The sequence below is a fragment of the Acyrthosiphon pisum genome, chromosome A1 (genome assembly GCF_005508785.2).
Source record: "Acyrthosiphon pisum isolate AL4f chromosome A1, pea_aphid_22Mar2018_4r6ur, whole genome shotgun sequence".
NCBI lineage: Eukaryota > Metazoa > Arthropoda > Insecta > Hemiptera > Aphididae > Acyrthosiphon > Acyrthosiphon pisum.
In genome coordinates, this window is record NC_042494.1 from 144,570,885 (window position 1) to 144,585,135 (window position 14,251).

The 14,251-nt window shown below is 29.8% G+C and overlaps 1 protein-coding gene across 2 annotated transcripts in view; it reads right to left on the reverse strand.

The window, feature by feature from the left end:
• The window catches only part of LOC100162565 (homeobox protein abdominal-A homolog), an 84,275-nt gene that overhangs the window by 38,524 nt on the left and 31,500 nt on the right, over window positions 1-14,251 (reverse strand). Inside the window, exon 1 of one of the 2 annotated variants that reach the window (XM_016804218.2) lies at window positions 2,674-2,781. The exons of the other annotated variant lie outside the window; for it this stretch is intronic. The gene's annotated coding sequence lies outside the window, so the exon portion shown is untranslated. Of the gene's footprint in view, window positions 1-2,673; window positions 2,782-14,251 lie in introns of those variants that run through there. 2 annotated transcript variants of the gene reach the window in all.

Consider the following 14,251-nt stretch of genomic DNA (forward strand, 5'->3'; position numbering starts at 1 on the left):
CGTTTCGGCGGCCGTGGCGGGCGAATAACGAAGCGATTGCGCCCACTACGCCCGACCCGGGCCGTCCGGCGGTGCGTGGCTTTTTTTGGCAATAGTGTTTTTTTTTCGGCGTTAGCCCGGGCGGGGACGCGGCCAATGGGACGCGGGCGCATGGGCGGAACGGCGTTGCCGAAAAAAATGAACGAAAACGACGAGGGAGAGAGACAGAGTAAGAGGTGAACCGGCCGAGAGACAGAGACGGCACATAATATAACAATAATAATAATATTACATAGGTAGTTGTTCCAGAATAATAATATGAACGAATATTATATAAGACGTGTAATAATGCGTGAATACAATTTTGTATCGACTGTAGGGTATTATATTGTTGATATTTTACAGATACTATTAATTTTTTAATTGCGGTAATCGCGTCGGAAAACAATCGTCGGTAATGACTGACCGGTAATTTATTACTGATAAAACAATAATATTATTAAATAATGGAGTACCGACCGATGGCGACCGTGCGGCGGCGGCAACCCAAAACCATCATAAGATTGCTGTTATTATTATTATTATTACTTTTCCCGTAGTGGTTGCGTCGGTATCGTTTGTCCGCGGACACCCGCCGTCAAAACCGCGAGTCGAGTGTGTGTGGCCGGCCGCGGGCGCCGCGGAATCGACGACCATCATGCATATACCGCGGACTGAGTACCAGGACACTATGAGCCAGGCGCGCGAGTCGGACGGCCGCCACCCGAACTATCGGCCGCCGAGCCGTCACCGCCGCCGTCAAAAACGCCGCCGTCGGCACCACAATCGCTGCCGCGGCGGTCGCTGCCCATCTCTGGACGATCAACGGACAAGTCGCGGCGGTAAGCGACGGTTCTGTACCAGGGGCATAGCAACCGGCAGCGCTCATTTCGCGTCGACAACGTAGCGTAGTGTTATTATTATTATTATTATTCATTGGCATTGCGATCGTTATTGTATGCGTCTTATTTTCTTCTACATTGTTACCACGTTCTTCGCACCAACAATATTTCAATTTACATTATTACATTTTATTAATATGAATTTGTGCTGTCTAACTATGCGTTGCATTCTACTATATAGGATATGTAAGATAAAATTATATACATGAAAAATGCCTATTAAAAAATACTAAGATTTAGTATTTAGTATTTTTTTTTTAAATTAAGGGGTACTTATATTATTTAACATACCTTCAGTAATGACCTTATCAGAACGATTTGACTACAAAAACGAGAACAATTATTGTATAATTATAAGTTATAAATATTATATATTTTCAAAAAAAGGTAGGCAAGCGTTCTGCTATAAGTACGTATTAAGTGTCGTGTTGATTCTTGTAAAGGATGTGTTAAATTTGAATTAAATTATAGAAAACCACTGTTTAAAAAAAAACGATTCTGAGTGAAGACGTTCTCACAGCCTGTACCTATATTATAATGATATTTTAAAATTACAAAAAAATACTAAAATCGTTATTCTTCGTTTAAAAATCTAACTTCGTCCAAATTTGAATTTAAAATATCTACATAAAAAAATACATACAACAAAAATCAAAATTGATTTATTTCAAAAACTTAATTGCGTATAAATTCCCGCTTTTCCTTAATTAATTTTTGTTTTTCCCGACACTTTAAAAAACTACTAGGAATTTTAAATTTTTACTTCTCAAATGCACCAATTACATTCACTTTCTCGTCAGTAATGTTACTTATGTTGTAAGTTAAAGCATTATTTCGACTACTTATCGTGTATACAGACACAACAATTTTTTTTTTAAATCCTGATATCTGGTAACTCGTAACTGTGTGACATAAACGTAGCATGTTACTCTATAATTTCTACTTCGCCGTTTCATACATTTTATGAATCATAATTATGTATTAATAAGTAACAATTTATTATATATACATAGGTATACCTAGTGGGAATTAGATCATTTTACATTGTATTCATTTCTACGGCGATAAACAAAGCGTTAGAAAAAATTTAATTAGAAAAATAAAATATCTGTATCCAGCCCAAAAACATATTATGTTCAAATAAAAAACACATATCTTTGTAAAATCGTTATAATATAAATACATTTATGATCGCTCCGCTCAGAATCCAAAACAGGTGTACCTACCTACCTATAATAATAGGTACCTATATTTTATAAAATATTACCATTTTAAGGCTTATTAATTTCATGAAACAATAAAAATATCGTAAAAACCGAAATACAATATTATTATGACTGAGATTGATATTAAGTAAATGCACACTAAATTTCGGCATTATTGTCTCATGGACCATGACTGATGCTGTGTGACGTACCCTATACCAAAATTGTGATTCGGCGCTGTTTTAATTTCAAATTTCAAATCGTGTTCATATGAATACAATATTTATTTCGAAATTAATTTAAAATATATGCGTGATAATTTTGAAAATGATAACGCAACGAAAATATTATTTTTGCACTTATATAACCGTAAAATATGTACCGGTAAATATATATTATAAGCTCATGAAACGATGACTCGTAAAAAGAATAAACCAACATCGTGTAGGTATATATAACATTATAACGTATACCTAATATATGCATTTGTGCATAATAATTTATTATATTAAATTGTTAACTTTTAAAAAGCACTTATATTTACATACCTGAACTTCGAGTTCGTGGGGACTTCCGATCGGAGACGAATTTATGAACTGACTTGAGGGTCATACTCGGCTGTGATGTGCACATCATCGGACCCGGATGGTATACTGACGGACGGCAAACACGATAATAATATAATACTCCCAGCTTGAAAAAGGATTGTGTCGACGGAGGAATTTTAGTATACGAGAAAAAAACCAACCATGGTATATTATAGGTAAAGTGTATACATGGGTTATAAAATAATAACAATAATATATGCGTGTCTGGCACGGCGGGCGCACACTAAAAGGGTCATTTTCGAGAAAATGTGGGTCGACAATATTTACTTATATATTTTTTGCTCAGCCCCGTCAATTTGTTTCAGTCTTTATTCCCTTGGCTAAATTACATATATTATATTGTACTGTGTGCGTACCGGGTCACCGCGATATACAACAACAACGACGAAATGGTTGACCTAGATTTTTTTTCTGTAATTTTTTTCATACTTTTCCCGTCTCGTCGATAGATGACAACAGTGTACCAATGTTTGTATACAATATAATATATAATAATGTTCCACCACGTTATGCCGTCACAGGCGAAAACCATAATGCGGCCGGTCGAAACATTTAAATATATACTTAACATATATTATATACTTAATATTTGACCACTTCTATACATAATTTACAACATGATAATTTGAATATTCCCACAGGCTTGCGCAGAGTTCCAAGTGAATTACGTTCACGACGAGGCAAGAAAATAATTTCACGGCGATGTTATTATTACTATTATTTTTATAATTTTTTTATATTTGCATCGACCCCCGACAGAGGGAATATAATATATACAAGAATGTGTACTACATAATATGTATCATATCATAGTATTTAAACAAATAATACGTGTGTATGTAGTTATTATTATTATTATAAATGTAGGTGGTGTAAAAATTCGCGTATACACAAGTTATATTGTCTGTGGAAAACAGTGGAAAAAAATTTTATGAACTAATTTAATGTCGTTTTAACGATGCTATATAACGAGCACTAAAGCTCACATTAAATCGTTTTGCTATTTGTGGCCTGTGAATTAAGATATACACGAGTATGTACAAGTTTAATGGTTCGGCGTCTTGTTTACATAGATAGGTATATATTATTATATTACTGCAATATCAGAAAACAACACCTATTTAAGTGAAATATGTTTTACCTGTAAATATTAACATAATATGTATTAATACATGTAATTACACCTATGAGATATGTGTGTGTAGGAATAGGTACATTATATCGTTGTCACATAAATCAATACATATACAAGAAAAAATATAATTAGGTATAGGTATAGCTCAATTTTAGATTCTGAGTGGAAGGATGAATGAAGATATTGATCTTATACAATGATGTGTTTTATTTGTGTATCTAAAGCACAAATTTGTGCTTAGACAAAATTGAAAATAGAACAAATGATTCAACTTCAATATTTCAAATCTTTTCTGCGGGTACCTACCTATTATAGGAAAGTGAAACTTGTTGGTACTTTGGAGGTCAAAAGTAAAAATTATCAGTGTCTATTTAAGTACTTTTAATAATAAGGAAAAACAAAAAATTAAATATTCACTCAAAACCAGTTTTTGTCAAAATCAATTTTGTTGTTGTTTAAAAAGGAATACCCATACAGCAAATCGGTTACCTATTAAGCAAACTTTTAGATTTGAGATATTATTAAAAAAATATTAACTAAATCTATACTGAACCTATAAGACGATTCCTATTAATTACCTACGTCTCAGAGTTACAAAATAATATTACTACGCGCGCGTCTACATACGAGTAGGTACTTATACATATACTACATAGATACTAGATGGTATGTATATAGACACGTGTTTTTAAATAAATGAAAAATATAGGTGTGTAATATATATGTATATTATGTATAATATATTGTATATTATTTGAATTAAATTTATATAATCTAAAATAATACTTATCAGTTAGGTATCATACTGCTAATTTATTACCGCTATAATAATTGATGAAACCTACAGTTCCACCCCCCACAGTACCAAAGGCTAATGACCTAAGTTGTCGAAGCTTCAACCAAAAAAAAAAAAAAATAATTGATGATATTGCAGATTATTAACTATTGGTACCTAATAGGTGTATTAAATAACTATAAATTGACAATCGAGAGTAAAAGAAGCAGATTAAAACAATTATATTTAAGCAATTATATGATTGGACCAAGATTATAAGAAATAAGTGTTAATATTAAAGTATTAAAACTATATGATATAATATAATATAAAGTCTAAAACATTAAAAAAATTCAAATTCTCTGTTTCGTTGTAAAATATGGAGATAAAATATAATATTTGTACGAGTTATAAATAACATAATATGCAGATTATGTATACGGTAAAGAGTATTATTGGTTATTTGTACGTAGTGCGACCGTACTTAAGGCTAATCTAATCAATAATAAATAATTATTATTGTACCAATTGTAATTTCTTATCAAAATATTAACGTAGATAAAGTAAATTTTGACATATAACTTTTAGTAGGTACCTAGCAAAATTAATTGTTTTATTACTTGGTAATTAGATTATTTTTTGGAAAATCTGATAAAATATAAACAGTTTCGAATGAATAATCGGTCACTTTGATTACTCATAATCAGTAATCAGTATAATCTTGTTTGAAAATTAATTTTTTAAGACTTCATAATTTGTCAAAATGTGATACTTAAACGAGAAATATTTTCAGTATCATCCTTTAACAATTTCAGTTATTTCATTGTTATTAAAAAAATATTGAGACTTGAAACTTTTCACCATTACGTAGATTATTATTATTATTTTCCATGTACAATACAATTTTCATTAATTTATATAATCTTATTTTACACTTTTTATCCCACGAACCTATTGCACCGTATAATATTATACGTCGTCATTGACTTATAAGTTATTAGCAATTTTCATTAACAATAATAAAAATTTAACGTAATAGGTATAGGTACTGAATTGGAAGTGACGAACTGAATGATGATAAGTAGTATGTACATACGTCCCAGCTACAATCGAAATCTACATAATATATATTATAAACCTATAGCAGAGATAAGTACATACTTCCTCGGTTTTATAAAAATATTTATATTTTAAAAACTGGTTTTACAAATTGAAGCATTAGCAAAAGAAAAAAGTAAAAACAACCGTGCAATTTATGTGCAAAAATAACTATACCTAATGGTTATTATAATAAAATATACAATTATAAGTATTCACGTATTATAAATACCTATTAAAACCACATTAATATTGCTTTTCAATTTTGTATTATTTATTTTACAAATTTTTTCCTAGACATTATATTATAGGCACTAGTTTCAGATAAAAATTGAAATATTCATAAACATAGGTATTAACAATTTGTAGGTATACGTTTGTAAGTTTAAAACAACATCATAATTTATCAAAATGTATTTATTTTTTATTTTGGTCTATAAACTATATTCTATAATATACATATTAATATAATATATTATTATACCCTAACATTTTATATTATTGCATGATAACATATGAAGATAAGATTATGAAAATCATGTGCCGGGTGTCCGTGGGTATATAATATAATATTACGATCGGGCATATAATATAATATATTATTAAACACACAATACATGTTGTTATAGGAATATTGGAGTACATAATTTTATTTTTTGTCGCAGTGTTAGCTTCGCACCATTTCTTATTATTTTTATCTTTATAAGTGCTACGCTCGTAAATTCTGTTAAATTCTAATAAAAAAAAAAAGTAGAAATTGATAACTATAGGTACTTAAGTATAGTTTTGTGTAGGAACTTTTGTAACATTTTTGTCTTATATACCTATACCTTTTTATAGAAGAGTAAAAGTTACATTCACGGCTATAAGCAGTTGTAATTTCTATACATGTTATTTATTATTATAGGTACAAGGTAATATAACACAATACTATAAATATAAAATATAGATTATAGTAACTGGCCCCATACAGAGTATTAGTTATATAATAATATATCGTATAACAGGTAATATAGGTATACGTTTCAGTCACAAAGATTTTTGCCATATTTCGTCATTGTATTATTGATTTATAAAGCAGTTTTCAGCCCTAAAATCTACTGCCGTAGATTACTCCGTAATTCGAATACCTATATATCTACTATAATATTAAATTGCATTTAAATATATCTATATCTAAATTTTCGGTTATGTGCACACGGAAATGAGTGTAAATAGGTGGAATGGATATTTAATAATTTTATATAGTCATATACTCATATATAGGTATATTATTTATCTATGAGTCAATGAGTTATGATAATATCATCGATATTTCGTGCCAATCTTTTCTAAATGAATATAAAAAGGGGCATAAAAAAAAATCATTCATATAGAATTGGTCAAAAAATAAATCACGAACTTGATTGAATTGTTCAGTATTTCTGTTATTATACATAAGTAGACATAGGATATATTATAGCCAGTAGCCACATAAATACATTTGTACAGCAGCATATTTGGGCATGCAGATCTGGAAACGTATTGCGATGCTGCTGTGTAGTTTTTTTATAAGACAAACTTTAAGATTAAATATGTGTAAAAATACCCTGCAAACATACAGAGATTTAAATCGAGCTAGCTTCAGTATATTACATATAGGTACATGTTGTACAGTACATATACACAGTGGCGTAAATTGGGCTGGATTGTTAGGGTTGCAATAAGTTTTTAGGTTGGACAGACTTTTAGGGGGCTTAGCGCCACAACCCCCCTCCCCCTAAAATGTTTTATTTTATTCTATATTTCACATAACAAGTACATAAACTCAACAAAACTATTTTAACCTTAAATGCTTAAACACATATTGTCATATTGTATCTATTGGTAATTGGTATATATTATGAATATGCACTGTAATTAATAGGGTAATAATTAGGTACTTACCGACCACTTTCAATAAAATATGTATAATTTTCTTAAAGAATATATGATTACATAAAATACAACAATTATTTTATTTAATAAAATTTATATAACAGCTGCCATTTAGATTTTTATAATATATTATGTACCTACTACCTATTTATATTTGTATTTGTATGTTTAAATACATATTTATCACTTTTATATTACACAAATTAACCAAAACATCAACTATTATTTATTTAACGTAGGTAACTAGTTACAAAATTATCACTTTGAATTAATGTAGAAGAATTTAACAAAATATCCTGAAATATTTAATGATATTTAATTAATATAAATATAATTACAATAAATTGTATATGAATACTAAATATATGATATGAAATTATTAAAATTATTCACTATATTTAGGTATCATATTTAATCTTTTTTTTGGGGAATGAAGGTTTTCTTCAGATAAGCTAACATTTTTCTCAGCATTTGTATTAGTATTTTTCTAATAAGCAGGTACAACAATTAGTACCAAAATAATACAACAAATATATACCAAAATAAATTTAATTTGCTCAATAATATAATATTACCTTAATAATTACCCTATAGATCAAATATAAATTGTTTTATTTGTAAAAATTGTAGTTTTAAATTTTAATATAATATAGGTAAATCAGTAATATATTTGAAGAGCTATTTTAAACTTAATGCATACTATATGAATATGTGTATTAAACAAATATACGAATTCAAAGAAAAAATACACACTTACTTTCGATTTTTCGATATTTTTACAAAATATTTATCTATTTTAGTTTGTTAAGTTGTAGAGCTGTCGAAATACTTTTAATTTTGGATCGTTCACGGATAAGATATAAATACAAAAGTCAAGAATAAATTCATGTATAAAACAACCGAATAATAATTTTAAGCTATGAAACATGTTTTCACTATCAGCTGCCATCGAGACTCGAGTCAGCTGATCACAATAAAATATAAATATCCATATAGGTATAATAATAGAAAATGGTTAATAACAAAACTAAAAATAAATGTGAAAATTATATAATATTATAATAATTCCAATGCTTCAAAAGTTCAAAACAAAGTTAAACATTGGTTCTCAAAATATAAATTAGTTAATTTATTATTATATTGGTAAATCAATTTTTCGAAAACTGAAATCGTGATTTTTAGAGTCGCAAAAAGATACTCTTGCGACCCTATGATATTTTTTCAGGGGTCGCAAGTGCGACCCCGTGCGACCCCCAGTTTACGCCACTGCATATACATATATTATAATATAGGTATTACCGTATAGGTAAAGGTACAGTCAGGTACGTACAATGTACCTACCTTTATCTAACTCTAACTCTATTACAATTTACATGTTTATACACAATATAGGTACAAGTGTGTCGACGCGCATTCACATTAATTTAGTGGGTTAGGAATCTTCGCGAGACGAAAAACAACAAAAGACACGTACTTAATCACAGTACATAATAAATAAAATAGGTAATTTTATGTTACTCTATTGGCAAAACAAATATTAACACCGTGAGCGCTGTTGAATGTTGATGCCTGTGCGTATTGATGATTAAGCGGATTCCCCGTGATTTCCTACTTGCGGAGTCGGGATACTATAGTACCTAATATATATATTATCAGCTTGTAAGTATTTTTCCGATATTTCGTATACGTTATGCTTTTAATGAAGTAGATTTGAAAATATTAGTAGAAATTTTACTTACCAACGTATATACAGTTAGCTCTGCTATACCAGCGTATAAAGTTTCAATAACGAAGTTAATTTATTAGAAAAAGTAAAATAACCAATATAAAACTGTATCTAGATATCCCGTAATGGAAGGTATAAATTGTTTCCACGACAACGCGTTTTGTTAATTCGCTTTCCCAATACACAATGAGTATTATTATACTACTGCAGGTGCAGAAGCGTAGTATAAGTATATGTAATGAATTATATTATGTTTATTATAATATTCCGTGATGATTGTCGAAATTCAGTTTTTTTTCAATAACTAATATGAATGTTTGGGTATTTATATATAGGTATACCTATATATTTCTATATAGGTAACGTTTAGTTTCTGATTCAAGGCCCTTTTAGTCTCTTTATACGACAGGCAAGTACACTCGTTGGCTTGTTAATTATCTTGAATTACCTAGTAAAATTGATTTTTTTTTTTTGTTTATCGATTTTGATATTTATTTTGTTTATACTATACTAAACGATCTATAACAAATATGACTTAAATAAGGTGTATTTATTTTATACAAGTACCCTATAATATTCACATACTTAATATTACGTAAATACCTATATGGATATTTTATAAGTTTTTTTTTTAAAAATTATTTCAACGGAAAGTAGGATGCATTTATGTATTTTTTTATTGCATTACTAGGTATTGATTAGTCGATTATCGACTTATATGAATTTGGTATATCAAGTTTCATGATAAAAATTTAAAATTGTTGTTATCACCCATTTATAATACATGCATACAGACATTCACTATATCATTATAGTGGTGCCGATACCTTTAGGCCATCGTGTCCCGTTGTCGACACGTGTTGCTGCGACGAGTACTGCGGAGAGAAAACGACATGGAAACCCCGTCGATCAAGCGACTGAGATCATTATACGGGTGACACCATCATCATCGCCATGTTTGTTACACCGCCTCTTTCCCGGTCCCATCATTATTAATCCTGCATGCAGTCATGCGTGGCTCTCTGTTGTTAATATACAATACATATATATTATCGGCTCTGGTCGGGAATTATAGTACCAATTTAAGCTTCTTAAATCATGCGCCGACTTAAGTCGTAAAGACCAAAGTTTTTGGGGACTTGGGATGATAATATAATATATGCATGTTATAAATTAAGAAAATTATATAGAATCTTTACTATATTATATTATACTTAGGTAATATAAAATATTGTGTTGATATACGAGCCAATCACAACAGCCCTATAATTATTTTTAAATGAATAAAATATGTATATATTACCTACACCTGTAAGGCTGTACCTGTTTTAGGCTGAACAATGTATAGGAGGTATCTATAATGCTATACCTATTCGTAAATATTATAGGTCCCACTAATTATTGTGTTTGAAGGAATTAGTGAGTCGCGTAGAAACGGGAAACAAACAGTCGAGTTGATCGAAAAAAGGGTGATAAAAAATCTTGGCAACAAGAAAAAATCTCCGTTCACAAAACAAATCGCCCGTCGTCACGTCTATTACCCTATATTATGCCACGGGTGTAGTATATACTACAATATACGCGTATAAACATTTTACACACGATCGTATGTATACATATATATAAATATATATAAATGTTTTTATGCGTAATGCCATTACGCACTTTATGGGCCCATAACGTTCTCACGTACTCCTGTCCGCCGTATTTTTATGATTTCACTTTCGATGTACGACAATAATTAGCTGACCCCAACTATAACGGGCCCGGAGGCTGATTTATTATATACGACGGCCAGATATCCCTTTTTAAGTGCGGCGTTTAACTTAAGTACTTTCTTTACTTATATATGCACAAAAAAAAATATATATATATATATAGAACTATATTGGTGCAAGGCGCTTATAACTACTATATACGTTTATGTAAAATATTATATATTTGATAGGTATACTTGGATAATAGTCATAGGCTGCAGATCGCTAGAAATTCCTATACGCGTTATCCAGTATAATATTATTTTAAATATCATATTGCTGAATAGGTGTATAATAGTGTACATAATTATAACTATACAACGCGATTGCTGATGTATATATAGTAATAAAATAAAAATGTGATACGTTATACCTATATAATATAGGTATGTATAGCCAAAAGGGCCATAAGAGTATCTCTACATTTTTAGTATGCTATAACATGCCAAAAATACCTCTGAGTAAAACGTCGATCTTATAGTCCCTAATTTTCATTGAAAATATGGAAATACCTAATATCTATAAGAAAATATGGGTTTGACAAAAATATTGTCGCCATATACTAGGTCTATATTATATTCGTATGTATGTATGTATGTATGTATGTATGTATGTATGTATGTATGTATGTATGTATGTATGTATGTATGTATGTATGTATTTATATATGAATGTATGTATGTATGTATGTATGTATGTATGTATGTATGTATGTATGTATGTATGTATGTATGTATGTATAATGTACGTAATATAATACATACAAATTACATTTTGTATTCTGTATAAAATAATAACCAAGAAAATGGTCATATAATATTATCTTTTCCCCATCAAGACATCCCGTAAAGTAGATATTGTCACAACTATAGCTAGAATTGCCATACACATCTCACCCATTCTTTCCTTTTCAACCATGTAAATCATCCAATCTGCTATCTATGTGACCTATACCGGCTACCACTGACAATCGAACATCCTAAACACTCCACTGTGTCAAGTACAACAACGAACGAAGCATCTTAAACCACCTCTCCAACATCGAAGAACCGTTTGGGGAGACCAACACCGATGCAATCTTCTACTTTTTTAATGCCATCAAACTATCCAACAGATTATAAACAATCTTTAAATACTCCTATTTTTTTTTTTTTTTTGTCTCATGATGTATATAATTATGTATAAATATTTCTAAGGTACCTAATTTCTTTCAACTTATCAATGTAAACCTTTGCAGGCTAATGATCTCCGTTGTCAAAGCCTATTTATTCTTAATAAAAAAAAAAAAAAATTCTATAATTATACAATATTAAACTCCTGGTACCTATATGCTATCGGACTGAATAATATGTAGGATATTATCTCCCCGTTGTCTGCTAAATTGTGATAAAAATAGCAATTCATTTTATCATATTAATATGGTCTAAATATACAGCTCGACATTATCAGAAAAGTCCGTGTACCGGTATATAGGCCTTTAGGTATCTACCGGTTTTCATTCAGCAACTATGTAGTTTGTAATAATGGATTTATAAACAATATATACCTAATATAGTAGGTATTATATAATATGTTTTTCTCTTGAATAGTTTAATACTATCGTTCAATATTTCAAACATCATCATAATATATAGGTACGTAGGTATATTGGTACTTATAGGCTATAACACGTGATGGTAGGTATAATAATATATACCTACTTATGTATAATTTACGGATTATAATATAATATTATGCGTTCTAATGACATTCGATTAAAAATATATTTAAGACTATCTAATTTATGTCCTATAGTGTCATAATTTATTTGTGTCGAGATTTTTCGACGCGATAGTTAACGTTTTTCTTTTTATCGTTAAACATGTCTTATATATATAAGACGCGTAGCTTTATGCATATATTAGACATTTACTTACATATACGACATATAGATACTACGATGGGAAGGTATATGTTATAATAATATTATACAAAAATATTTATTTTTTTTAATTTAAAATAAAAACTAGAAATCCGTATATTTTTATGAACCCACCGTCGATGATAATACATAAAAGTCGTATAAATATTACATATATACATACATGTGTATATATTATATACATAGGTAATACATATTTGCTCGTCCGTGCATATGTTCCTACCCGATACGTATATGTATACATCTACGCCTTTATATAATATGAAAAAACTAAAACTATTATATTATAATATATGTATATAATACACACACGTGCGTGTATATTTTTTATCGTCAAACATCTCTATGTGTCCAACGTTCGTTATCGAGATAATAATATGTTAATTAGCCTTCATATTATATTATCCAGGATTTCCCACGTGTCACCCAACTTTACGAGGTATAATATAATTTACAAAAAAAACCAACTTTACCCCATCTTCTCCGTGGAACGTGCCATATATATACACACACATTATAGGTGCATATATATAATACAACATAAGAGAATACGGTCGTGATGCTCGAGTAGGTATATATGGCTTTGGGACGAAACAAGCGACTCTAATTGTGTATATATTATATTTAAATTCACACCGAATACATTTTGAATATATTAACAAATCCGGTGCAGGATTTTCGTCGCCCATATATGCACGTGTACTACTGCAGACGTTTATTATTATATTGATGTAAAAGCGCATTACGAGTATACGTGTATACTGTATAGGCATTGGTTTTGGTATATATATACCTACCTACGCGCTTCATGTAAGTGTATTTTTTTTTGACGTATATATATATGTACATATTATAATAATTTATACACGGAGGAAAAACAAATTAAACGAAATATCGTTTAACGGTTAACACGCACTCAAACATATTATTATATATACGAGCGTGGCGTGATATTATGTGTGTGGTGCGTACGTGCAGCACTTGCACGGTATACGAGATGATCCACAACTCTGGTGGTATACCTATGTATAATACGATGTAGGACGGACTATACATATATATAATGTGTGTGTGTGTGTGTGTATTTAAATATATTATTTGGTAGGGATGAACGGAGAAATTGTATTGGCGGGGTGGACATGGGTACGCAATACGTATAAATAGGTGATAAAGGACCCGAATGAATAAA